At 51.5% G+C, this 27,685-nt stretch overlaps 1 long non-coding RNA gene, 3 other non-coding genes and 1 pseudogene across 4 annotated transcripts; all 5 read right to left on the reverse strand.

The window, feature by feature from the left end:
• Positions 1-11,519: 11,519 nt before the first annotated feature.
• LOC137167606 (tetratricopeptide repeat protein 5-like) lies at positions 11,520-18,840 on the reverse strand (annotated as a pseudogene).
• Positions 18,841-22,141: 3,301 nt separating this feature from the next.
• On the reverse strand, positions 22,142-26,465 carry LOC137167604 (uncharacterized). Its single transcript, XR_010924136.1, has 4 exons — positions 26,261-26,465; positions 24,687-24,938; positions 22,825-22,924; positions 22,142-22,332 (listed from the first exon to the last, which is right to left on the reverse strand). It is a non-coding gene; the product is annotated as an uncharacterized lncRNA (long non-coding RNA).
• LOC137167607 (small nucleolar RNA SNORA79) lies at positions 22,592-22,739 on the reverse strand. Its single transcript, XR_010924137.1, has one exon. It is a non-coding gene; the product is annotated as a small nucleolar RNA SNORA79 (small nucleolar RNA).
• Positions 23,485-23,562, reverse strand: LOC137167608 (small nucleolar RNA SNORD126). The gene has a single exon (XR_010924138.1). It is a non-coding gene; the product is annotated as a small nucleolar RNA SNORD126 (small nucleolar RNA).
• Positions 25,416-25,493, reverse strand: LOC137167609 (small nucleolar RNA SNORD126). The gene has a single exon (XR_010924139.1). It is a non-coding gene; the product is annotated as a small nucleolar RNA SNORD126 (small nucleolar RNA).
• Positions 26,466-27,685: the final 1,220 nt, after the last annotated feature.

Consider the following 27,685-nt stretch of genomic DNA (forward strand, 5'->3'; position numbering starts at 1 on the left):
TTGCTCTCCTCGGGACTCTTCAATTTGTCCACATATTTCCTAAAGCGTGGTGCCCAGAACTGAATACAGCACTCCAGCTGTGACCTCTCCAGTGCTGAGCAGAGCAGAACACTGTGCATAGGTACCTTCCTGAATTGGGGCCTTGAAGAACAATACACAAGCAAATTCAGTGGAGGGGTGAGGTGGATTAGGGCCTGGATTGCATCCAGCCATAGGACCATCAACAAAGTGAAGAGCTCTTGACATTTCTGGCTTAGGGGTGTTGTCCCCTTAGCAGATTCCCATACTCTCCGACTGTTGCTAACCTCTGTATGTCCTTGGGCATTCCACCAGCCTAGGCACTGGATCCATGGATCCTGTCTTACAGTCCTGGTTACAGAGCCATATACATCAGAACTACTATGGGACTTTTTCCAGGCAAGGGTCAAGGGCTGTATCCTCATCTTGACAATGATAGGCCGTATTCTGCATCTCTTGGAGTCCTAGAATCCACGTTTGTTACGTGACAAAATCCCACTGAGATTCACTCAGAACCAGGCACTATTTCCCTCCAGCTCTCTTTAAAATGCCAGCCAAAGCCAAGTTCAGGTGCCTTTCTGAATGACACATTCAAGTTCAGCATAGTTTGCTGAACTGGATGCAGGAATCAGTGGATAAAATACACTGCCCTGTGTTATACCGAAGGGCCAATTGAACGGGTCCATCCTGCCCTTAAAATATATGATGGATTTTGCAGACCTTTATTCAATGTCTTTGGTGGATACAGCTCACCTGGAAAAGGACTGCTCAGGAAAGGATGGAAGGGTTTGCAGAAAAAGGCTCCTAAGTTACGATTTCTATAGTGGATCCTAAAGCTGTGATTCAGTGATTACCTTCAAGGGCACTAAAAGATTAATTGGTTATTTTAAGCTTCTTGGATCCCCACCTACTGACATTGGCATTCAAGGAATACAGTGCCACGGGGATTCTTTAGTAGTTTGTTGACTTCTGTAGGATCACTCATAGAGGCTCATAGCCCTAGATATGTTCTTTTGGTCACACTGTCCGAAGCCTGATGAGCCACCGAAGAAACGACCCTTTGTTCTCAAGGTAGATGAGACAGTCTCATGATTGCATTACAGAACTGAGGCTGGTCTACACATAACACTTTGGTTGACCTAGGTACATTACTCAGGAGTGTGAAAAATGAGCATCGTTAAGTTCACTTAAACCCCAGTATGGACATTGCAAGTCTTGATGTCTTCAGATTCAGACAGGATGCCTTTCTGGGGGATAAGATTTCGTCAAATATAAGTTACTGGAGTCAATAAAGGGACAGTTGGGTGAAATTTAATTTTCCCTGTTATACAGGAGGTCAGAATAGATGATCTAATGATCCCTTCTGGACTTAAAAATCTATGTATCAAGCTGCCATAGAAAATCAATGAGAGTTCAGCTCCCAAGTCATTTGGGCTTGTCTTCACTGCAGCACTTAGCTCCATTCGACTAGTGGTTCTCAACCTGCGGACCGCAGGCCGCTTGCTGCCCAGTCCGCACACAGCTGCAGCCTGTGTCACATCCTCGGGACCATTTTCGTTTTGATTTAGAAGGTCAGACATCCCCCCAAAAATTGATTAGTCACCCAGTTCTACTAACTGTGGCAGTTCATGTTTTTCTGCAGTAGTGAAATTGCAATTAAAAATCAGCACTAAAATAGAGACTTCTTTTTTCTCTGGTTGATGTTCTTTTCTCTACCCTTTTACATGTTTGGAACAGGATGGAATTTCAACAACAGCAGGGACAATAACAGCGCCAGCCGATCAGAACTGTTTCCTTTTCCCCAAGAAGGACAGTTATTACCCTGTTTAATCCCACTTAAACAACTGTCAGAAAGGGGGGTTCTTTATAAACAACATAGAGAAAGAGACCAAGGAATATTACTAAAATGCAGGTCTTACTTAATATTTATATTTTAAATGCATAGTGTTTTCACAGAATCATAGAAGATGAGGGTTGGAAGGGAACCTCAGGAGGTATCTAGTCCAACACGCTGCTCAAAGCAGGACCGCCCCCAACTAAATCATCCCAGCCAGGGCTTTGTCAAGCAGGGCCTTAAAAACCTCCAAGGATGGAGACTCCACCATCTCCCTAGGTAACCCATTCCAGTGGTGAAAACGTTTTCCCTAATATCCAACCTAGTCCTCCCTCACTGCAGCTTGCTGCCCAGTCCGCACACAGCTGCAGCCTGCGTCACATCCTCGGGGCCACACTGGTAGTATATATATTGTGTGGATGCAGCCCACATAACACAGAGAGAGCTGCATGTGGGGCCCACACTGGTAAATAGGTTGAGCACCACTGGCTATGTCTCCCCTGGGAACCGTGCTCTGGAACCAGTCGGGACGCAGCCAGTCAGGACTCTAGTGCTTCGGAGTCGGTCCCCCTCGGGTCTCCACACACCTGTGCAGCTGCCACCGCAAACTAGACTCGGAGGGGTCATCCCCCTGCTCTGCCTCAGCTCCCCCTGTGACTCCCCCAGGATAGGACCCTGGGGAGCTCCAACACGCCCCCAAAAGGGCCATACACCCACCTTGCCGTCAGAAGCGACTCACAGCCAGTGTGGAAGTCAGAAGGGTTTATTAATTCTCAGGATCACAGTGTAGACAGACTTCATTAGCAGCTTAATTGGAAGTTACACCAGTGACCAAGTAGGGAGCCTCAGAGCCCATTCTCAGGCCCTGCTCCCAAGACCCCTTATGGGGGACACCCCTTATCACCAGCCACCCTCCCAAGCCATCCCTTTACCCCTCCCCAGCCCTTTGTCTATTTCCTGGGCAAGGTGTCTACCCCCTCCTGTCTCCATCTGCCCACCCCGTTGCAGCTGGTTGACCCGGGGCAGGGGGTCCTGGCCATTATTCGTGTACATGTGGCTGGGGAAGGCCCATCTGCTCTCTAGTGGCCTCTGCAGTGATCACACACCCGCATCCTATCACTGAAATACATGAGAAACATGGGGGGAGACTGAGGCACCTGCACAGCACTCAGAGAAAAACCCAAGAATATCTCCACGTCGTCACACCATGTCAGGAGCTGTTCTGTAGCAACACCATAGAACATATTTTCTGGAGCCAATCACAACATCCCAGTATGCGTAGCTTTTGACCTGCTGTGATGCTGGCAGACCAGGTCAAACCAGAGTATATACCAACATACCAGGCCAATTCACTTGTGTATTATTAGAGATCCAAGTGCTTCTATAAGTGTGTGTTTGGTGTTTAAACTTCATGAAAAGAAGTGGAATGTTTCTTGCATTGTTTTCATTTCTCTGCTCCTGTTATAATGCACTAGCAAACATTTACATTGTTCATAGTCACTACATACCCATCATGATAGCTTGTGAAATGATAATGCAGGACTTTACCAGTTCAAAGGAAGTGATGACCAGAGGTCAAAAGACTACGTGTGTTCCTCTCTTACTGTCATCAAAGGAAAAGCCCACATGGGGAGAGGCACTGTCAGCTTGCTTTCTGGGTACAGGAGCTATAAATATGGATTTAAAAAAGATCTCGGGATTGTTTGAACTCTTGCAGGAAAGAATGCAAGATGAAAAGCAGAGATGCCCAGTGACAACCTGGGTGCCCTGAAAAAGACTTTTGGGAGACTGGCAGTCCACCATGTAGACTTATAAACTGGGACTCACCTGCTGTTATATTTACCTTCTTTAACCTCTCAATAACTCTCATTTCCTTTTCTTACCGAAGAAACCCGTAATTAGTTTACTGTAGCTCTGCATGCCACCATTGTCTTTGGTGTAAGATTGGGAGTACAAATTGATCGGGGCAAGTGACTAGTCTTTTGGGACTGGCAGAAATCAGATGTGGTGTGATTTTTGCTTCCAATAACCTTTTATCACAAAATTCAGTTTGTCTGGGTGATAAGATAGACCGCAGAGTCTAAGGGGAGTGTCTGTGATGCCATGGGAAGACTGGTATAGTGATCCAGGGGTTCACGTTTGTTACTGGTTTTGGTGAAAACTAATAATAAAACTTGCCACCAGTTTAGGGTATCTGCCCTGTTTGCTGCGAGTCTGCCCTGTGACAGGCACTCGCACTTCTGAGCCACTGCAGACAGTGAGACACCGGTGGCCTGTTTTCAAACCGCATCTCTTTAAAAGAAGGAATGAAGAGTCAAACACTGTACATAACACAAGCTTTTGTAGTACCTTTAAAATATGGTTTAGTTGGTTTTGTTTTAAAGTTTTGCCTAAAGGAAACCTGCTATTTAAAAAGGTTTAAACTGACACACTTTATGCTAAAGACACACAGGCTAAAAACAGCTTAGGGGAAACAGTTGAGAAGAGATAAGAGGTAAGTTGAGAAGAGATAAGCGAAGCCCTTTCGCCCCCACATCCTTTTTCTTTCCTATCTTTAGTGTTTAAATGCTGTTAAAGCCAGCAACATTTATCAAATACGCCAGCCTTTTGCATTTTGTGTAAAGCAGAACTTCTCTAAAACTTATTTGTAGTCTGTAAGGAAAGCTGTAAATCGACACACTTTACACAAAACACACACACGCACGCTAACTTAGAAGAAAAAGAACATGTAAAACACCTGACACTTTATACCAGAGATAAGAAGGTGATTTTTCCCCACACCCTCTTTTTCTTATTTTTTTTTAAAGTCAAAACACTGTTAAACCAACTAAAGTTTTAACAAACAAACTTTGACGACACAATCAAAAGGAACATGCATGCAGAATTCTTTATTTAACAAATGTATGTAAATGTAGCAAACATCCTGATTTGTTTTTAGTTTTGTAGCAAGAGTTAAATTACCTGTTTTACACAATGCCTTTAGCCTCGGTTTTTAAAACTGGAACTCTCAGATCTTTCTCAGTGGTGCTGCTGCTAAGCCAGTTATCCCCCATTCTGTTCATGTGCGCATTTGTTTTTAATTCTCTAAGTGTGACACCTTCTATTTGCCTTTTTTTGGAATTCCCTTTTGTCGTCTTTAGCCCAGTTCTCCCGTTTAGCAAGATCCCTCTGAATTTGAGCTCTCCCCTCGAAAGTGTTGGCAATGCCCCTAGCTTTGTGCCATCTGCTGACGGTGCAATCCACCCCATCTTTCAGATCCTTAATGAAGACCTTGAACAAAACCGGCCCCAGCACCGACCATTTGCGCACTCCACTCATTACCAACTAGACATGGAGCCATTGATCACTACCTGTTGAGCCCGATGCTCTATCCAACTTTCTATCCACCTTATAGACCATTCATCCCACCAATTCATCCCACCGAAAACACTGTGGGAGACCATTTCAAAAGCTAACATGCTGCAGCGGAAGATTGAAAAACCCAAGATCACTGCCAATGAGAGCTGGGGAAAATTCCTTCCCCACCCCACACCTGGTGAGCAACTTGCAGCCCACGGGGCTGACTTGCCTTCATTATACTGGGCTGTAATGCAAGGCACCCGTTGCCTTGTAACCTGTAAGACATCAGCTTAAGCAAGTTAGCATAAATATAGACAAGTTCAGTAGGCCTGTGACTTTTGGCATAGATAAATGTCCTGACAGTGACCCTCAGGTTTTGGGGAACTAGGAATAACTCTTTCAATGGTAGGAGTTGCAGCCTCACAGTACACGGTAACTGCAGAAACGTGGAAGTGATCGCCCCAAAGCTGTTTGAGCAAGCGGTGATGGATATGCTAATTAACTAAATGGCATTCATATGACAGCCTGTAGGATAAGTGCACCCCCCAATATTATGAGGGTGAGGATGTTAGATTTGGGCATGGAATGCTCAGCATTAATATTTACAAATCACGTTAATTTCTAGATTTGATCAAAACCTTAAATTAATAAGTATCTATTGTGATGATTTCCAGCTTTGATTAAAATACTAACTTAATGATATACTGTATTTCCCAGACATGGTTAAAATATTTAGCTAATATGTATATACTTTTCTAGATTTGATTAAAATATTCAATTAACAACTGCATATATGTAGATTTGGTTAAAATATGACACTTGCAGTTGTATTTTTTAACCTCCAAAGCCAATTATAATATTGAGCTAATAATCCTTATTTGGACTAATTTCCAGAATCGGATGAATATTGGATTAAGAACAGTATATTACACTAACGTCAAGGTTAACATCAAATATTAAAGTAGGAAATATATATTACATTAATTCAATGATTAGATTGATGAGATTCAAATAGAGACATTAGAAATGTTGAATCAATAAACATGTATGTCTATGTGTTTCTAGATTTGATTAGAATAGTCCTACATAATTCCAGGTTCCAGATAAACCCAGAGAAGTATCTGCTCTGGTCAGCTAAATGCAGAGAATATACAACAGATCAGTATCTCTTTTTAAAAGTGATCAACAAAGGAATCATAATTTTTTTTCTTCTCTTGATTCTTTATGAAAGTGGGGGAAAAAGTCCACCCAAAATGTTTTAAAGCATTTTTGTTCTTTCATTTAAACTTAGACATAGCTATGCAGCTAACTACCTATCCTCACAGTTACTTTTTAAAAATTATCTAGCTGTCTGCCTGTCTATCTAAAATGTAAATCTGCTTTTTGCTGAAGAACTACTGGGCAGTATATAAATGTTTACTGGGCGCTCTTAGCAATTTAGGCCTTAGCAACTGGTATAACTTGAATTGGCTTTTAAACTTGTATAATTAAACCAGTGTGTGGACACACTTACTTTGGTCTCAAAGAAGCTGATTTCAGGTTAATATAAACCTATTCCTAATTGAGAAATTGTGTCTGGATACAGTTTCCCAGTTACGCCGGATCACGTCTGTATCTTTATTCTTTGAAAGACACATATTATACGATAGGATGCAGTGATTGTACTAAACATTCCTAATGAAATCAAAGCCTGTATTTGTTAACATGGCTGTATTACAAACAAACAATATTAAAGGATTAACAGACAGACAAGCCACCAAGAATATGCCAGACCAGGGCATAACACAAACACTGAACAGTGCAAATGAGTGGAACCCGTGCAAACAATTTTAAAAATGTCAAATCTCCAACTTCTGTTCGTCTCCTGTGCCACCACATTTTGCGTGCACATGGCGCTGCTGCAGGAGGGGTGGAGGTCTGGATGGGGCACATTTGCCTTGTCCAACCAGCATTCAGTCCCAGTTGCATGGATCACCTGACATGGTATTGTTTCTGGTCTGCAGGACATGGAACTAGGGAGAGGACTCAGGACCTGGTATGGGTAGATGAGGAACCTGAATTCTCGCAGCCTCTCAAACAGGTCTTTCTGCTGCACTCTGGCTTCCTCCGTCGAGCGAGGTTCCTGCTCCAGCAGCTGCTCTGCAAGTCTCTCCTCAGGATCTGAAGCCTCTCTGGGCCTTTCTACTTGCTCCAAATCCTTCTCTCATTGGTATCGTAGCTGCTTGTTGGCCCTGTTCAGGCTTTCCACCATAAGGTCGTCAGGGACACGCTTCCTCTTTAACTGCTCTGTGACAGTGTGAAACCCAAGCTTTCTGCTGGAATGCGGCTGAGCCACAGAGGCAGAAGGGCCTGAAAGCAGATGTCATACAGTGCGTTAGTGTCTCAGAACATCAACAAGGGTTCAGGAGATAATCAGGAAAAGTGCCTTGGGAACCTCCAGGCCCCAAAAGTGATACTTTGTAAAATTCAACTACAGCATATACTCAGATAATCTATTCACCAGTCAGCAGGTCCAGATAACTTGCACCCAAGAGTTTTAAAAGAGCTGGCTGAGGAGCATGCTAGACCATTAAGGCTGATTTTCACTATGTCTTGGAACACTGAGAAAGTTCCAGAAGACTGGAAGAAAGCCAATGTTGTGCCAATATTTACAAAGTGTAAGTGGAATGACCCAGGGAATTATAGCCCATCAGCCTGACACTGATCCTATGAAAGATAATAGAGAGGCTGAAATGGGACGCGAACTAAAGGAGGGCAATCCAATTAATGCAAATCAACATGGGTTTGTGAAAAATAGATCCTGTCAAATTAATTTGATACCATTTTTTATTAAATGAGATTACAAGTTTGGTTGATAGAGGCAACAGTGTTGTTGTAATTTACTGAGACTTCCATAAAAGGTTTGATTTGGTTTAGCAAAGCCATTTTGACCAAAATCTACAACAAGAAATGAACATGGCACACACTCCATGGTTTAAAAACTTGCTAAATGATAGAACTCAAAATGTAACTGTAAGGGGGAATCGTCATCAAGTGGCTGCGTTTCAGTGGGCTCCCTACACTATTTAACACCTGTATCAATGACCTGAAAGAAAACATAAAATCATCACTGATAAAATTTGAAACCGGCACACAGATTGGGGAGTGGTAAATAATGAAGCAGATAGGTCACAGATTCAAAGCCATCTAGACTGCTTGGTACGCTGGGCATACACAAAGAGTATGTGTTTTAAAGTAGCAAAATGTAAATGTACATATCTAGGCAGGTCTTAAATTCTTAAAGATTATTTCCCAAAACTCCCCTACTCATTCATAACTCGGGGCTCTCAACCCTGCAGCCAGGATGAGAACCCCAAATCCAGGGCCTCCCACAGGTTTGAAAATATTTACCAGAGCTGCACTCCAGTGGATTCAGGCTGATTTTTAAGCTCTGCATCTGGGAACAAAGCATTTAGGCCATACATACAGGATGGGGGACTCTATTTTGGGAAGCAAGCTAGATCGTCTTCTGTGATGAGATACCTGGCTCTGTGGATGTGGGGAAAGGGATGGACGTGATACACCGTGACTTTAGCAAAGCGTTTAATTTGGTCTCCCACAGTGTTCTTGCCAGGAAGTTACAGAAGTATGGGTTGGACTCATGGACTATAAGGTGGATAGAAAGCTGGCTAGATCATCGGGCTCAATGGGTAGTGATCCACGGCTCGATGTCTAGTTGGCAGCTGATATCAAGCAGAGTGCCCCAGGATTTGGTGCTGGGGCCGGTTTTGTTCAACAACTTCATTAATGATCTGGAAGATGGGGTGGATTGCACCCTCAGCAAGTTTGCAGATGACACTAAGCTGGGGGGAGTGGTAGATACGCTGGAAGACGAGGATAGGATACGGAGCAACCTAAACAAACTGGAGGATTGGGCCAAAAGAAATCTGATGAGGTTCAACAAGGACAAGTGCAGAGTCCTGCACTTAGCACAGAAGAATCCCGTGCACAGCTACAGACCCTGAGAGAGCTGAGCACAGATCCCAGGGCTCGGAGCAGAGAGTGAGGGCTCTGGGTCAGGGCGGAGAGGGCAGGTGAGTCTCCAGGGTCCAGTCCGCCCTTGGTCTCTGGTGACACGCAGAGTTATTGAGCCTCAGGTTCCCATGGACCGCCTGCTCTGCTGAGAACCAACCCACTCGTTACACGAGACCCACTGCAGGGGGCAGGTGTCCCATGGTCTAGTCCACCAGGGTTCAGCACAAGGTGCATGGGACGAGAGATCCCTGTCCTGTGACCACGCCCCACACTCAAGGCCTGGCAAAGACCAGTCCTAGCCCCCGTAACGAAGGGGGAGCCTCTCACTCCCCATTTGAGATACGCGCTCAATGGAGGAACCCAGCACATGCCAGCCCAGGGGCGAAAATCGCTTGAAACGTTCCCATGCTCCCCTTGTCTTTCCCGCGCACCCCACTCCTCACAGTTCCCAGGCTCCCTCCCCCGTCGGGAGACACATGGGGCTAGATCCCCACACCTAGACTCGGCGGTGCGGCACCGGCTAACCCCGTAGCCCCAGCTGAGGGGCCCTGGGAAAGGTGCAGGAACCCCCCCGCTGCCAGCCCTCCTCGCACAATGTGGGCCTTGTCCGACATCTCCTACAGCACAGGGCGGTGCAGGGGAAGGCTGGTCTCAGCTTCTCCCATTCCACGTTGTAAGAAGCAGCTGGCGCCGCAGGGACTCGAGCCTGATTTCCCCCCGCCTGGGTGCCCTGACCACCGGCCTGCCACTTGGTTACGGGACACATCATGAGCAACTTCCACAGGAGGCTGAGAAAGACCCGGATCAGAACCGCTGCCTCCTCATTGCCTGGAGGGCAGGGCCTTTGCGTGGGCACGTTGGCTCCAGTGCAGGTGAAGAAGGCCAGGCCAGAAGTCTACACAGCAGAGAAACAGCCCCGCAACCCGAGTCGACTGGCACGGGGCAGCCGCGGGTCTCCAGTCACCGTGTGGACAGAGCCTCGACACTGGACTTCGGTTCACTTGTGAATCTCTCTGTGGATCTGCCCTGGCCTCCTCCTCCGTCCAGGCAGATTTCCCCCGGTGCCTGCGGGGCAGCCAGACCGAGTGGCTGACGCACGGCTCAGCCACACGCCAGGCTGTTGTAGTCCCGCCCTTTACCTTCCCCAGAGAAACAACCGACACATGGCGGACAGCGGGGTAAGGAGACAGACAGACAGACGGGTGCAGAGGGGGCCAGAGACACAGACAACTTCCCTGACCCCGCAGCACATCGATGACGGATTTTATTCATTTGAAAAGAAAGGGAAAAAATGATAAAATAAAACAAAGCTTCCAAAATAAATACACCTCCACTCTGTATACACAGAGAGCCGGGCCCCGGCCAGACCCACTGTCTATACACAGAGAGCCAGGCCCCGGCCAGACCCACTGTCTATACACAGAGAGCCAGGCCCCGGCCAGACCCACTGTCTATACACAGAGAGCCGGGTGCTGGGCCAGACCCACTGTCTATACACAGAGAGCCGGGTGCTGGGCCAGACCCCCTGTCTATACACAGAGAGCCGGGCCCCGGCCAGACCCACTGTCTATACACAGAGAGCCGGGCCCCGGCCAGACCCGCTGTCTATACACAGAGAGCCGGGCCCCGGCCAGACCCACTGTCTATACACAGAGAGCTGGGCCCCGGCCAGACCCGCTGTCTATACACAGAGAGCTGGGCCCCAGGCCAGACCCACTGTCTATACACAGAGAGCCGGGCCCCGGCCAGACCCACTGTCTATACACAGAGAGCTGGGCCCCGGCCAGACCCGCTGTCTATACACAGAGAGCTGGGCCCCGGCCAGATCCACTGTCTATACACAGAGAGTCGGGCCCCGGAGATGCACGGCAGGGAAGGGATGAGGATGGAAAGGGCATAGTTGGGTTGGTCCTGGTGTGATTTCCTGACACCCGGGCTTAGTCCACTTCTTGGGGTTCCAGGGGGCAGAGCCGGGGTACAGCTCACTGCCCTGGGTGATGGGACCGTGGAGAGTGGATGGGGAAAGGGGGATGTCTCTTCCTCTCCGTAGGGGGGGACAGCCCCATTCTGAGCTCCCCCATCTATACCCTCCAGGCCCAGCTGCTCCAGTCCCTCTCCCTAGGAGGGATCTCCCTGTTCTCAATCCGCATCCTTTGCCCAATCCCCACTTGTAAATCCTCTGTACTCTCCTGGCCCCACAAGGCTCTCCAAGCCATTATGCCTGCGGGATCCACCGGGGGCAGCAAACAGCAGGATAGATCTGATCCCTCCAGCAGCCGCACCAGAGGAAAAGAGGCTCCCTTCCCTCCCTCCCTCACTCGCTTTGCGCTCGGTACACCACAGTGGCTGCCGCCTGGCTGCAGGGTCCCTGCGACTTGCCATTCACCACCAGCAGGTGTGGGGTCTCCACGCGGATCCCACGGAAGGAGAAACTCTTGGTGTATGGTGGAGACAAGAGAAGTCAGTCAGAAAGGTGGTTAATCTGAACCCTACCGATGGCTGAAATTTCCCACCCCATCTCAGAGGCAGGGCAAATGCCACTGTTGGCTCTGGATCCTACTGATGGTGATTTTCATTTCGTGTGCTGAGGTTGTTAAACCTGCCTAAGGTCTCTGGGTACCTTAATTTAACAGGAGCCCAAATCCGCTAGGCAGCTGTAAAAAACCTGAGACGCCAGAGTGTTGCACCCTGCTTGTTACAGAAGACTGAGATGTGCTCTAGTCTCCCAGCAAGCGTATCAAAATGAACTCTTTCCTTGCTGGGCACTCATGTGCCGCTAGTGGGCTTCTGCTTACCTGAATGTGTAGGTAGATATCAGGGAGTAAATAGTGATCCCCCGCCTCCAATTTAAAGGCACTTCCACCTCGATCCCATAAGCAGGGGTTTGGGCAAGACACCTTGACCCCAGCGTGCTGCAACAAAAGCCCTGATGTCCCCCCTGCTCTCTCTGGTGTCTTCCCATATCCCTCCTCCTGCAGGGCCATGCCTATAAAATCCCACCAGCACTAAGCAGGCGGCAGGGAGGACCGAGCCGCGCTCACCTTGCCTTGGTGCTGGACGCAGTGTGCTGGAGGTGCAGCTCAGGGATGGCCACCGAGTCACCGACGAGCACCCCCCAGCTCTGCGCCATGTTATAGACAGTGACGGCAAAACAGGGGCCCTCGGAGTCAGCCAGGCCAAACGCACTGCAGTGTGAGCCTGGCACTGGATGGATGGATGGATGGATGGACGGACGGATGGATGAATGGATGGATAGAAGGGGTGTATGTATGTGGATGGATGGATGGATGGACAGAGCTCAGGACTGACAGATGGAGAAGAGGAGAGACAGAGATCTGGACGGATACATAGAGAGCAGGATGGACAAATGGATGGCGCTCAAGACTGACAGATGGATAGCACGGTGGGCAGATGGATGGATGGAATGGAAGACAGACAGACAAAAATCAACAGAAGGCGCTGAGGACTGACAGACAGGCTGGTACTCACAAGGGCACCTTCTCGTCCGCGGTAAGGCTGAAGAGCACCCTGCCCAGCACGACGGCCCCTGCGTTCACGCCCGGCCGCAGGGCGCTCAGGGGCTGATGCTCCAATGCCACCTTCTGGCCGGAGGAGCCCTAGTACTGCCCATCCCCGCAGGGGCCCAGCTGGGACGGGCGCAGGCTTCCCAGCATGCTCTGCAGCTTCTTACCCTTCACGTTGCCCTGCAGCGGGAGGAAGGGCGGCAGGGTCACCACTGAGACGTCTCACCCTGTAAGCCCGACAGGGCAGGGCCGGGAGCAGGGCGGACGCTCTACCTTGTTCTCCAGGAGTCTGGTGAGTCGCTCTAGGAAATCCAGGAGCTGCTGCTGGCGCTGCCAGGGCTCGGGCCAGGCTGGGTCAAGGGCGGCCGCCTGGGAAAAACCCTCCAGGGCCACCGTGTAATTCTCCTCGTACTTGTGCAGCTGACCCCTGGCAAACACACAACAATGCGGTCACGGCAGGGGGGGTTGGGAGCCAGGACTCCTGGGTTCTCTTCCAGGCCTGAGGGGGTCTAGCAGGTTAGAGGGAGGGGGCTGGGAGCCAGGACTCCTGGGTTCTATGCCTGGCTCAAGGTGGGGGAGGTGGGCCGTCCAGTGGGTAGCTCCATGGCTGCAGGTTTTCAGAAGCAGGCTGGGTATCCATGCGTCCTGGATGGTTTTGGACACCACAGATCCTGCACCTCACCAGGGAGGTTGGAGGAGATTGACCCTTGGGGTCCCTTCTCACCCTGGGATTCTACGATTCAACCCCTGGCTCCAGGAGGGCAGTGGTGCCTAGTGGTTAGAGCGGAAAGGAGCCGGGACACGCCAACGCCCAGAGCAGGGCTCCTTCCTTTCCGCGAGGGGGCAGCTGGCACACGCACACACGGAGTATGGCACAGTTCATGATGTCTAGACGGCCAAGCAGAAAACACCACAACCGAGCCCCGCCTTGCTCCTTGCCGCACGGTGCCCTCCAGAAGCACGCTGGGGCCTGGATTCCCAGGGCAGCGCGCCCCAACTGAGCCCCCCACCCTTCAATCACCCTTTCCTCTCCCCTTCTCACCGTCGCTCTGTTGAGGTGCAGGTCTGGGTTACAGGAGGCCGTAGGGTCCACCTTCTCCTAGCAGGGAGAGGAAAGCGACGTCAGAGCATCCCCCATTGAGCCTCCCGCCTGCTTGGTGGAACATCGCAACCCCACGCGCTGTGCTGGAGAATGGGCGCCGGCCCTGGGTCCCGGAGAAGAGCGCCCCCTGCAGCCAACAGAAGACAGGGCACTACCTACCGCCTGGCCATAGGCGCTCAGGGCCTCCTGGGAGATACTGGGGCTCTGGCTGGCGTTGAAGAACGCGAGAGATAGGCATTTCCCAGGACATCTGTGGTGGAGAGACACGGAGGTTAGCATGGAGATCGGATGGACAGAGGCCGTCAAAGATGAATGGCTGGAGGGATATGGCTGAGGATGGAGGGTTGATGGATGGCTACAGCTGAGAGTGGATGGACACAGGCATATAGCTGAGGGGGATTGAGGGATGTGGCTGAAGATGGATGGATGGATGGAGGGATGGACACGGCCGATGGGATAGACGGATATAGCTGAGGGTTGGATGGGGGGATGGTGATAACTGGATTCGGATGGAGGGTTGAACGGCGGGATATTGCTGGGGCACGTTACCCGCGGCAAGGAAAGGGGCCATCAGTGACACCATGAGCGCCCGTCCCGCACGTCCATCTGGATGGCCAGCTTGGCCTGCCGGACGCTGTCCACGATGTTCTGGGCCTGCGGCTCCGCACTCTCGGCTCGCAGCTGCCGCAGCACCATACACAGGTTCTGCAGCGAGACTTTGTTCTGCCGCTGGTGGGGGGGAGAGAGACGCGGACCCCGGGTCAGCCCCTCAGCCCGGCCTCCCGCCTCCCCGTCCCCGCCTCCTCTGCCCTCAGATCAACCCCTCGGCCCAGTCTCCACTTCACATGTCCCAGCACCCCAGAGAAGCAGGTGTGGGTGGCTGCGACATCACCCTTTTTCCAGGAGGTCTCGCCCACTGGTTCCAGGCCTCCACCAGCTCCGGGTCCAGCTTCACGGCCTTGGCCAGCAGCTCCTCGGCCTGGGGGCTGTAGTCGGGCGTCACGTTCAGGGCCTTCCCCTTCAGCGCCCGAGCCAGCCCCTGGGAACAGCCTGGAGAGACAGAGCCGCAAAGGGATGGCACAGCTTGTGGCAGGGTTCCCTTCCGGCCCCAGGGCATGGGGGGGACCAGCTGGTTCAGGGGGGTGAGAAATGGGGTACGGGGCTTTTCCCCGCTAGGAGGCACCAGCCCCAATCCCCGCCCCAGGGCTGGCCGGCATGTAGGGGTGGAGAACAGGATGTGGAGGTTTTTTTCCCCCCGTCTAGTGCAGGGGTTTTGCATTTCCCTCCTGCACCCGGTTACCGGTCACTATTTCGTCCACCTGCTGGAGCGTCTTCTGCATTTCCTCCCGCACGTCCTGCGGCTTTCTCCTGGCGTCCTCCACGCCGTGGCTTTCAAAGTAGCGATCCCGGAAGCGGTACAGGTCATCGACCAATTTCTGTGGGGGGTGAGGGACAGGTGGGTAAAAGGGACCGGGGGGGGGATTATCACATTGGGAAACAACACCCTAGCCACAGCTGTCTAAAGTAGCATGCAGCCGGGTGGTTGAAACATGGGGCTGGCACTGAATAACCTGGGTTCAAAGCCCACTGTTACCAGAGACTCTGCAAGTAAATCACTTAGGCTAGGAATTTCAAAGAAGCCCAAGGGAATAAGGCTCCCCCAAATTGCATTGAAAGCCAGTTGGAATTTTAACTTCTTTGCAAATCCAAGCCACTGAATCCCTCTGTGCCTCAGTTTCCTGACTAGATGGGGATTTTCAAAGCTGGCCAAGGAACTTGGAAATCAGTTCCCGTTATCGTACCGGGCCTCGGCGTCCCAGTGAGGCACCGGGCCCACCTCGCGCTAGGTGCTGCACGAACACAGAGCGAAAAGGCTGCACCGGCTCCACAGAGCTGATGAACAGGAAGTGGGCACCCCAGTGCATGATGCAGCTCTGGCAGTGTCTGTTCAGACACCACGATCTGCGGGGGGTGGGACTGTCTCACTGCGGGTCAGTCCAAGAGTCAGGGTCTGGGTGGCTGGCACAACAGTGATGGACCCACAGATGGGACCCAGGTCTAGCGCCCCAGGCCCCTCTTATAGCTCCAAATCTCAGAGACCTCCACACAGTCAGACCCTCCCGCCTCCCTCCGCTAACGACCCTTTTATTAGGAATCAACTAAAAATCCAACACACCGCGAAGAAACCCCGTTCACGAGTGTTACGTCCCACGCACTGGACAGGCTGTTTCCCGCTGCAGGCCCGTTGTCGGCACCGATCCTGGGGCCGGGGGCTTTAAACGGCAGAAGGAAAACGGCTAAAGTCGCCCAGATGCGCAGAGAGAAGGCGCAGGGGTATGGGGGAGGGGTGTGTGTGTGTGTGTGTGCAGGGATCGGTGTGTGTGTCTCTGTGTGTGGGGGGGTGTGCAGGGACTGGTGTGGACGTATGCCGGGGTGTGTGTGTCTCTGTGTGGGGGTGTGTGTGCAGGGACTGGTGTGGATGTATGCCGGGGTGTGTGTGTCTGTGTGTGCAGGCATCGGTGTGTGTGTCTGTGTGTGTGTGGGGTGCAGGGACTGGTGTGGATGTGTGCAGGGGTGTGTGTGTCTGTGTGTGCAGGGATCGGTGTGTGTGTCTGTGTGTTGGGGGTTTCAGGGACTGGTGTGTGCAGGGGTGTGGGGGAGGTGGAGGGGTGCAGGGACCGGTGTGTGTGTCTCGGTGTGTGTGCGGGTGCACGTTTAAACACCACCCCTGGCCCGGCCCGGCCCCGAGTCCGCCTCCGCCCGGCCCGGCCCCGAGTCCGCCTCCGCCCGGCCCGGCCCGGCCCGCTCCGCTCCGCTCCGCAGCCACACGTCCGGGCGGGGAATGGCGGCTGCTGCAAACAGAGTCGCTCCGCCCCCTACACACACACACACACACACACACCGGCGGCGCCAGCGTAGCTCCTCCCCGCCACCTCAACACAACCCCTGCTGCTGCATACACACAGCGCCTGCTTTGTAACCTCCACAACACGGCCCCTGCATTGCTCTGCACACACACACACACACAGCACCTGCATTGCAACCCCCCCCAACACAATCCCTGTATTGCTTTGCACAAAACACACACAGCTCCGGTGTTCCAACCCTTCCAACACAACCCCTGCATTGCACTGCGCGTGTGCGCCCACAAACCCCACGCCTGCGTAGCTCGTCCCCCCCAAACCCTGCATTGCTCTGCGCACACACACACATACACGGTGCCTGCATTGCAACATCCCCCCTCCCCTCGCACAGCCCCTGCATTGCTTTGCACACACACACAGTGCCTTCATTATAACCCTCCAGCACACTCCTTGCGTTGCTCTGCACAGAGACACACACAGCCTGCGCCTGCCCCGTTTCCCAGCCCCCTGCAGCCTGGCCTGTGCTCTCCACAGCGCCCAGCTCTCCCTCTCCTGGGGTCCCTTTCTGATCCCACTGGGATGCTGCCTGCCCAGCTTTTCCCAGGATTGTCCCTTTGCTCGGGCACCTGTCCTGGGAAGTCTGTCTGGGGGCTCGGCCCATCCTGCCCTACCAGCTGTCCAGCGTGATGGGTCCTGTCCCGTGCTTTCGTAACTCAGAGGTGGCAGCCCTACAGTCCTGGGTTTTCGGGGACTGTCTCACTTTGACCCCAACCCCCCGTTGCGATCGAAGTGGCTCCTGTCCTGTAGGGCTGGCTGGGATCGGCTCTCCACCCAAGGTGTTATGCCCTGACTCCTGGTGTATGGGGTTGAAATGATGCTCATATTTGGCCCGGCCCCGCTGAGCGGGCGGGTGGGGGGACATGGCTAGACCAAACACAAGCGTCGCTGTGAGCCCGTGCACTCCAGAGTCGGGTGAGCGTGGGACAGACTCACTTTGCAACTCCCTGCCTGGGAAATCCCCCTGGGGGCAGCATCTGAGCGCCCCCACCTGGTTCCCCCTACTCCAGCCTGTGCTGCCCACCCCATCCACCATTCCTCATTCAGCCACCCCCTCCCCGGCTGTGTACCCCGTGCCGTCCACTGCCCCTGTTTTACCTTCACTCCCCTGCAACCTGGCCTGGGGTCCCGCCGCTGCCCACCTCCCACGCTGCGAGATCCTTGATCCAGCAAGAACTAGAAACCGAGACGCAAAGGATCCATTTTTTCCCCCTCTCTTTCTTAGCTGATCTGATTTCTGAGCGGGAGAGCAAGGGATTTACCCAAGTCGCTTGACACAGCGCACAAAGCCCTGGGCTGTGAGATGGCAAAACCGACCCTGCTTCTCCCACTGCGCGACTCATGGATTATAAATCCTGGGGTGAAAGAGACGGAGAAATGAACTAGTGCAAAATACACGTAAGGGCTGAAATGTAAGTGGGAGAAAGAAATAACTGCAAAGACAGGAAGGGGTGGAACATACCCAGGGAAACACACTGGATAACACTGAGTAACACACACACACACACACATATCTCTGCACACAAGCAGAGATAAAGGAGCAAGAACACACCCACACAGATCTATGCATGTACACACCCCTCGAGCTATGCGCCCTCCTCCATTTAGAGATAAACACCCACACAAGCAAACACACGCACAGCAAGAGCCACTCACCCAGATGTATGTTTGTGTGCATACACGAGAAAGACACAGGAAAACACACACAGATTTAAACACAGATAGTGACTGACATGTACAACACACATCTATCTAGATTTATACACACAGGAATGCAGACGAATACACCCTGGCGTAGACTGACCTCTGGGAGTAGTGGAGTGAGACTCCCCCATGGGTCCTGCCCAATGGGACGCCAAAGACAGCAGGCTGAGGTATCATGGGAGGCTCGTGGGCCGCCTCCTGATTAGCCACGGCAACGTTGCGCAGACAGAGGCTGTCGTCCAGACCTCGGAGCTTCTGGGACCGGCGGTTGCGCTCCAGGAGCTTCTGCTTGTTCTCCTCCAGCACCTTCTTCAGGGAGGAGACCTCGCTCTTCATGGAGGTCCGTTCCACATCCTGGCTCCGCGGCTGCTGGGTGTACACCATCTCCGTCTGCTTCAGCTGTTCCCCAGCCTTGCTGTGGGTGTGTTCCTGGCACAGGCACTCTTGGTCAACCTGCCATGTGGATGGGGTAGCAGGTCCTTGCCCACCGATTGTCAAAGGAACGTCAAGTCCCTCCATTTAAGATACAGTAGCGGGACGACAGTGCCCCAAAGGCAGGATGGTCTGGAGTTAAGGCGACCTGTGACTTAGGAGATATGAGTTCAGTTCCCACTGCTGCCACCGCGAGTTTGGGGAAGTGACTTCGGTCAATGCTCTCAAGAGAGTCCACTAATTTAGGGTGGCCAACGTGAGACACGGGGGGGCTGTCAGTGTGACACTCGTAAACCAACTAAAGCCCCATGCTCTGCTCTATGTGAGACGTGTCCCAAGAACTGACAGACTCATAGCTGGAAACCAAACCAGCTCACCTGTCCGTTAGTCCTGTCCAAAACAGCTACTCGCGTAGTTAGTGTTTAGACTCTTTGAAATGGCTGGAAATCGCTGTGTGCATTAATCTCCCCTGCAAGGTTGGTATTTCTCACTGTAGGGAAATACGTAAGTTGTACTTTATAACTTTGAAGATGCATTCTTGAAAGAGGCCTGTTGTAATTAAATGGGCCATTAAGGAACATCCTGCTACAAAGGACCCGTGAATGGCCTTATCTCACCTTGCAGGAGAACTCAGCTCATGGACTGGCAGAGTAAATGTACAAGGTAAAACAGGGTCACAAGAACATTTTTCATCTCTTTGCTGTTTGAACTCTCACCGGGAGAGACACCCTTCTGCTGACGTCTCTACCACCGCGCGTTGAGCTAGTGTCATGGTGAGAGCTCTCCCGTCAGCGTAGCACGGTTACACAGGCGTAGATAAGGCCGGTGCTGTGATTAACTCAACATGGCCCCGCACTCCAGCTCCCGACCCACCTCAACATGGCACCCAATGGGCTCAGAGTGAAAAACGTCACCTCGCTGCCCGCTCGCCACGCCCCCAGCAAAATGGCCTAAACCATGTCAAAATGGCGCCCACAGGCTGCCCTCGCAACCCACGTTTAAACAGCACCTGTAGGCCCCAGCAACGGGCCGGTCACACGGCTGCTCATCTGCGCGACATGGGCCAGACACAAGCAACCATCTCTTTGCTGACTCTCTACCCCGCCTCCGGATAATGATGGGGGGTGCTGCTGCTGGAAGGGCCCAGCACTGAACGTGAGACACTTTCAGACTCCATTTCCCAGAGTGCTAAAAGACGCCCCCCTTCGTACTCGGTCTCACCCCGCACCAGAATAGCCGTGCCATAAAATAACTCCCCATGGATTCAACCAACCAGCCCCCCCCAATAACTGCAAATCTTACCGTCTCTTTGTGGTGGGGGGGGGGGAAATGCTGCTATAGTTGGATGATTGTGTTAATTTGGATTTAATTGGGCAGCTGGCACGTTTCACAGCTCCTGCAGGCTGAGTTTATTGCACACTCCCGCGTCTCTCACCCCCCTGCCAGCAGCTGTGTGCACCTCCTGTTCCCACTTACCTCCATGCCAAGGTCCCCACCGTTACCCTGTGGCAGGGGTTCTGTATGCCCCTATTCCCACATCCCTTTATACCAGGCACCCCCCAGTATCCTCCCCACCCCATGGCAGGAGCTGTGTGGGCTCCGATTCCCCATTCTCACCCTCCACATCAGGGGTCTATGTGAACCCTCCTCTATGCCAGGAGCGGTGTGCTCCTTTCCCACACACTAGATTCCCCCGCTACACTGTTTTATGCACTCCCAATTCGCCTTCCTTCCCCCCATGCCAGGGGCTGTGTGCGTGTCCCCATTTCCCCTCCCCCCATTAGTTGTCTAGGATAAGCTATTCGGGGTGCCACCTGTTAAACTCTGTGGGTAGGACACACAAAGGAGCTAGGGGTGCTGTTATGGGGGACGGGGTTAACGGCTGCCATCAACCAGTTCTTTCGTCTACAGACAACTGCACAGCTGCTTGAAGCTGCTAAACAGCCAGCAAAGGCTCCATGTGTCCATCTGTCTGTCCCTCCTTTTCCCTTTCGATTTTCCAGTTTTCCCCCAAGTCAACAGGTCGCTGGCCCTCAGCACCGCAAACGTTCCCTGGAACGATTGTGTGCCATCTTCAGAAGTTACCGCAGCACCTAGGCACAGACAAAGAGACAGCAATGCTACCCAATGGAGTGAGAGGCCGTCACCCGCAGTTAAAAAGCAATCAGTTAACAGAATACAACAGCAACTTCTGCCGTGATAGGGAGTACAAAGACAAACATTGGGGAATTGCCATTTTTAAAACATTCACCCTGGTTTCATGTGAAAGACGTGATTTGGGGGAAATGCTTGTTTCTTGTGTACAGCCAAACCCCACAAAGTGGCCCGTGTTTTCTGGGACAGACCCGGTTTTGAGGGTCAAGCGCAGCATCACTGCCAGCGAGATTTTTGTCCTAACTTCAACACAACACAACCCCAGGGCTGCCTAAACTCACAACAACAGGTTGCTGAATTGGGGTCACACAGCACTGCCTCAGCTCCCTCTCTCTCGCTGCCTCCCCAGCTCCTCAGCACAAGAGCTGCAAGATGGGGCAGGACTGCAGGGGTGGCTCAATGGGAAAGGATCCATCTCTGTTCATTTGGGGTGAAGCCAATGTTGAGAGCAAGAAATAAAGATCTGAGCTGATGTCAGGAAAGTGAGTGTGCATCTGTAGGGTGGGTGGTGGGGAGGAGACGGTTTACATACATTTAGGTACCATTTTCAAACCTACAGGATTGGCCTGTTAAATTCCCATTAATTTTTTTAATGTAAACTGGGAGTCCAAATCCCAAGTGCATCTGAAAAAATCTGAGCCTAACCTAAGTGGTGCTGGTAGTAGAAACCAGACAGTGGTAGGGTAAATTCATGGAAGAGTGGAAAGTAATTTTGGACACAGCCGTAAATAGACCAGTGTTGATTAACAATCCTGATCCTCTATTTTGTACTAGTCCATAGATACTCCAGTACCTAGGAGCTTTAAAAACACCTGGACAGATACTGCATCTCAGACATGAAGTTACACCCTAACTCGTTTCACTGAAAGGGCAGCTGAAAAGCCTTCAGACAGCAATGATTAAGGATAGGATTTTCAAAGGAGTTTAAAGCAGCATGGCATCTAACTCCCTTAAGTCTCCTGGGAAAATCCCAACAACAGCTACTACCAACCTGGGCTGAATTCAGACTAGTGGATTAGGGTTGAGAAAGCTCCATTTCCCCCTCAGTTCTACCACTGCCGTTTTGTATGAAAAAACACCCACCGTTTACACATCCATTCAATCTAGTTTTATTATTTATCCTGTTTTTAGTATCTCCTTTCCTGGATATAACTTCAAAGAGTCCTTGTAATGCAGATCCGAGACGGGGCAAAACTTTTCATCTTCAGGACCCAAACTCTCTCTCACAGTTGATGCTGGGGGAGAGAAAGACACGTTTTCCTTTCCTTTCCGGCTCATCTCAAATCAGCTCTGTAAAAATAAGGGATCTCAGTGTTAAAGATGCAGAATGCAGCACACAGTTGCCTCTTGGAAAACGAGTTGGTGTAGTTAAAGTAACTCCTCCTCCAGCATAGCTTCTACTGCCTCAGCACCTGCAATCCCTCAGCTCACACTGTAAAGTGACTATCTGGTTAGCCCACTAGCTAAAGTTTACAGAGCAATATGTGCAGAGCAGGTTGTTTTTAAACCCCATTTCTGTCCCCAGAGTCCAGTCCCCTTCTGTCTCTTTGAGTGTCTGACCCCGCAAAATTCAGAAGGTGCTAACGGACAGCCAAACCCATCCAAGAGCAGCCTGAGTGAAGAAAGGCCAAATTTAATCTGCGATGACACAAAATCCCACTGCCCATGGCTCGCGGAAACAAGAGGAACAGTCATCGCGACCACTCTCCCTTAAATGAACTGGTCTGAGAGCAAAAGTACCTCCTAGAGAGAATGCCCCATGAATTTCCCCAAAGAGCAAACCTTTACTAAGCCGTTTCCTCAATAAAGTCCTGCAGCAGGGAGCTCCCGTTCACATGTGCCGAAAGATACGGCTTTCTGAAAGCGTCTGCGGCTTCAGGCACTGAAAGACAGTTTGCAAAGTTTGGAAGATCAGTTCACTGAATGGGTTCTGAATGAGGAGAGGCTGGTGCACCCTATGCCAGATGTTTGTTAACTGCTATGTCTGCCATAGTACCCCTTTCTTGTCCCATACCTCCCGTGCAGGGCGACAGTGGCTGGGGGGTACCGATATGGGGCCACACTAAGAAAATGGATGGATACGAACTTCCAGCGGCACCTACATCGGGTGATTCCTACAAGGGATCCAGGGTGAGGAGGGAGAAGCGAACCCAGCCAATCTTGTCTTCCAAGTTCCTGCCCCTATAGAAGCAAGGAGGAATTATTTCCAGGTCATGACAAAAAAAAAAAAAAGAGTATCAACTGCATGGAAAACTCATTTCCTTGTATCTACATCCCTCCTTCATTTGCACCGAAACCAGATCCATATTTCTGAAGAGCCCCCCCTGGATCTGCCATTTATTCCCCTCGCTGTCTGGGGACTTTACAAATGGTTGCATTGGAGACCATTAGAACAGCAGATTTCCCCCAAATCAGACTTCAGCTGCAGGTGTTTGTTTCATTCGTCTGCTCAGGGCATGTGTGTAATCAGGGTAGATCAGGTGAGACACGGACTGAACATGCGGTTCATCACAGCAGACCCCTTCTTGTCCTCCCACACACAAACCACCGCTCAGGACTCTGAAATCTCAAGGGGTTGAGAATTTTATCTGCTTCCTTGTGGTACAACATGGGCTCCCTGGCTTCCCATGTCACCTGCAAGACAGATAAAATCTCTGCACGCATAAGCGGGGGAAATAGAAGCAGGGAGGTGATTTTTCCCCTGTGTATGGCACTGGAGAGTCTGATACGGGAAGGCCGCATCCAGTTCTGGGGTCCACATTTTTATAAAGGATTTTGAAAAACCGCAGAGGGTTCAGAAATGAGCCCAAAAGTGATTCAAGGGCTGGAAAAACACCTGATTGTGAGAGACTTACTGACCTGTTTAGTTTAAATCAGAAAAGGGAAGCCTGAGGGGTGACTTGATTACAGTGTACAAGTACCTTCACGGGGAGAAAACAGTGGGCCCCGTAGGTCTCTTTAATCGGATGGAGGAAGGCAGAACAAGGACCAATGGCTGGAAGTTACAGCCAGGCACGCTCCAGTTAGAAATAAAGCACACGTTTCGAACGGAGAGGGTGACTGAACAAACTCCCAAGGGATGATGGATTCTCCATCCCATGCTGTCTTCCCCTCCAGATTTTCTTTGCTTTCGTCAGACACAAATCACTGAGTTCACTAGATGAAATTCTCTGGCCGGTGTTAAACAGGAGATCAGACTAGGGAATCTAACAGTGCCTTCTGGGGCCTCGAAGATCTGGCTTTTCAATAAAGGCCATTGGAGCAGCTGGTAAGGGCACAGCAGTTATAGGCAGGGAAATGGCACCGTGAAGTTACCTGGCGATGCAGTGAAGTGAGGGGCTGGTGCAGAGAACTATTTTAAAGCAGTGTGAGTGGGGACAACAGCTGAGTTTTAGAAAGGGGAAGGAGTCAGGGAGTCACAGTGGGGATTACTAGGTGACGTTCTATGCCCCGGACGATGCGGGAAGTCAGACTAGATGGTCACAATGGTCCTTTCTGGCCTTAAACCATGACCCCACCTACTATGGGAAATTCCAGATTTCACTGCAGGGCAAAACGGAAAACACACAGGAAGTTAATGCTTCCTTGATGTAGTGGGGTCTGCTCACTGTGTCCTCGGGGGGGGGTGGGATATGATTCCTTACTTCTATCTGCATGGTGGGCACATGGGTTCTCTTTCTTCGGGAGGTCACATGCTGCCAATTTTCTTCCCCATTCTTCAGTTTCGCCTGCCCGGCCTTCTCTGAATCTTCCTTACGCTCTGCCTGTGCCCGATGGAGAAAGACATCGTTTTCTGTAATGCAACGCAGGGTTGACATTTGGGTCTCTAGTCCTTTAACCTTCTCTTCCAATAAGGAAACCAGCCTGCACTTGGTACAGATGAAGTCATCTCTATCCTGGGGGAGGAAGACAAACATAGCACACCCAGTGCAGGTGACAACAACAGATCGCTCCCTCTCCATATCTCTGCTCTGAGAGCCTCCTCAGATGCTGTATTTCCTGCTCAGCAACCTCTGAGAGGCAAAAACCCGCTGTGGGCTCCCTCCTCAGGTGAACTCCCAGGCAAACTCCCTCCTTCTGTTCGCCACTCAGCTGTTTCGCAGCTGGCTGCTTTTTATAAGGCTGTGGCAGTTGCCCCGCCCCTGCAATTACCCCTCAAAGCCCACCTGGATCAAAGCATTCCCAATCAATCAATCAATCAGACACACCCTCAACTGCCAAACAGCCCTGTAACTGCACCAGTCACAAGCACACACAGTCAGCTGTCACTTGCACCAGTCACACAACTGGTCTCTCAGATACTCCCCCCTCTAGCACAGCACACACAACACAGCTCCCCTCACGAAGAAGTTAATGCTTCCTTGATGTAGTGGGGTCTGCTCAGGGCATGTGTGTCATCGGGGGGGATCAGGTGAGATATGGAATGAATATACAGTACATCATGGCAGACGCCACCCACACCCTCAAAGCCAGTCGTGATACCCCAATGGCAAACACAGAGGGGTCCCCTCTGGATCTAAGAAACTTCTTGTGGGTTGGGTCTCCCCTCCACACCCACTCTCAAGATAGCTCCCCTGAATCCATTCATGGGCTGTCTCATACAGTAATACACTTCCCCCAGTTCCCAGCGGCTGTCCAAAGGGGCGCTCATTGTGCCACAACGGTGAGGACTTTATCCCCAGTATTCCTGGGGTGTGAGACGTGACAACATTATCCTTCACTCTCCATGGCAAGGCCGAAGAAGTGCCTCCAGCGCAGGGACAGTTGTGTGGCTAAGGCTCTGAACTGAGACACCTGGGCTCAGTTCTCAGCTCTGCCACAGACTCCCTGGGTGACCTCGAACAAATCCTAGTAAATCGCCGAGTTGGGGTCCTAACTCCACTGGGCTCCTTGGGAAATCTCAGCCTTCATCTCTCTGTCCCTGTTCCCCTCTGTAACGCTGACACCTCCTGTCTTCCTTCCTTTATGACCGAAGAAGACAAAGCCAACAAAAACCTCTGGGACAGGGATTCAAGTGTCTGTACAACACACACGGGCCATGAAATCTCTTGTAAGCAGGGGAGGGAGCTTGGGAAGTTGTCCTAGCACAAGAGGGCCTCTAGGCCACAGTGTAACACAACTAATAATAACCCAAGCATCCCGCCTCCAGCAACACACCCTGGCTACTTCCTCACAGCTCAGAGCTAGCCCTGAAAACACAGGAGCGGATTATCCTTACCTCAGCTCACGCAGGCCATAAAACCGTTCAGTCCCTTTTCTTTAAGGCCCTATTCCATTGGAGCCCCTCACCCTACGGTCCTCAGGGCTCAGGTTCAAGATGCTGCATTACAGACCATCGTCAAGACTCAGTTCCTTCATTTTTCCAGGTCAGCCCCAATCCTGCCGTGGGGGTGGGGAGTCAGACGCCATCCTCCAGCCCCTCCACAATCTGAAACAGGCAAACAAACATTTATAAGAGCATGACCAACATAGCATGACCTTCCTCTGCCCTGCTGCTGCTGCTGCTCCACCCAGGATAAGAGCTGCTACAGGGATCATCTAAACCTAATTCCCCAGCACGCCCCAGCCCAGTTCTACCGGGGCATATCGAGGCAGAAAGAGCTAACGCTACACATGGAGGGGAAGACAGCAGGACCAAAAGGACGTCACTTCCGGGGTGGAGAGAAGCAGCCAGAGCAAAGTGAATAGGAGGAGGGAGGGGAACAGTTCAGCGGACAACGTCCCAAGCCCCCTCCCATGCTTACAAGAGATTTCATGGCCCATTTAACGTCCACAGCGAGAAGACAGGGTCTCAAATTTTGACAAGGCCTGAAACAAGAGACTCAAACAGCTTCAGCCAAACAGCGTGAATGTATCTGCAGTGGGAGGAGGAAGAGATGAGCCAACCCGGGACACTGAGGATTTAAAAATGTGATGTTCAGCTCAATAAGGCGACACCAGCCTGAAGGCCTCAAGACACATGCCATAGATTAGCAGGGCAAAAAAGCCACAAGTCCCTCCTACTACACTGCATCATCACAGCTGAACACTGGGTCGGCCGACACAGCTGGAGACAGATTCTTCGATAAAGTCAGAGCTGAAAAACATCTGCTACCCTCCACAGGCCAGAACTGAAGGTTTGACAGGCCTCAGCCTGCACTAGCTGGGGAAAGGAGATCGCTCAGGGCAGGACGAGGCCTGCCAGACCCTCTAACGGGAATATTCTGGAGTCCTCTCTCCAAGGTGGAAATTATAGGTCTTAAAGAGAGGTAGCCAGATAGAACCCAGGTGTCCTGACTCCCAGCCCCTCCACCCCCATTACAAAACTGCTTTCGGAGCTCGCTCAACCTTCTTCTCTTGCAACTCAGCTTCCATGTATTATTTCCTCCAGTGGGGTGGGAGGCAGGTGCATCCACAAATTGCAAAGTGGGGAGAACTGCCAGACTAAAACCAAGGCCTGGCGCGACCTTCAACTTCCCCACTTTTCCCCCAACCCACCTGCCACCTGCTGCTCTTTCTCAGGGTTTGGTTACAGGCGCAGGAGCGGATCTCAGGCTTTGTACTCCCTGCTCTGGATAGGGGAGCAATACACAGGATTAGAGGGCAGAAGGAAGCAGCAGAACAGCTGGGTTAGTTTCCAGGCTCTGCAGCGTACACCTGGTGT

The sequence above is a fragment of the Emydura macquarii genome, unplaced genomic scaffold, assembly GCF_026122565.2.
Source record: "Emydura macquarii macquarii isolate MOO-44397 ecotype Brisbane River unplaced genomic scaffold, CSIRO-AGI_Emac_v2 contig_2947, whole genome shotgun sequence".
NCBI classification, from domain to species: domain Eukaryota; kingdom Metazoa; phylum Chordata; order Testudines; family Chelidae; genus Emydura; species Emydura macquarii.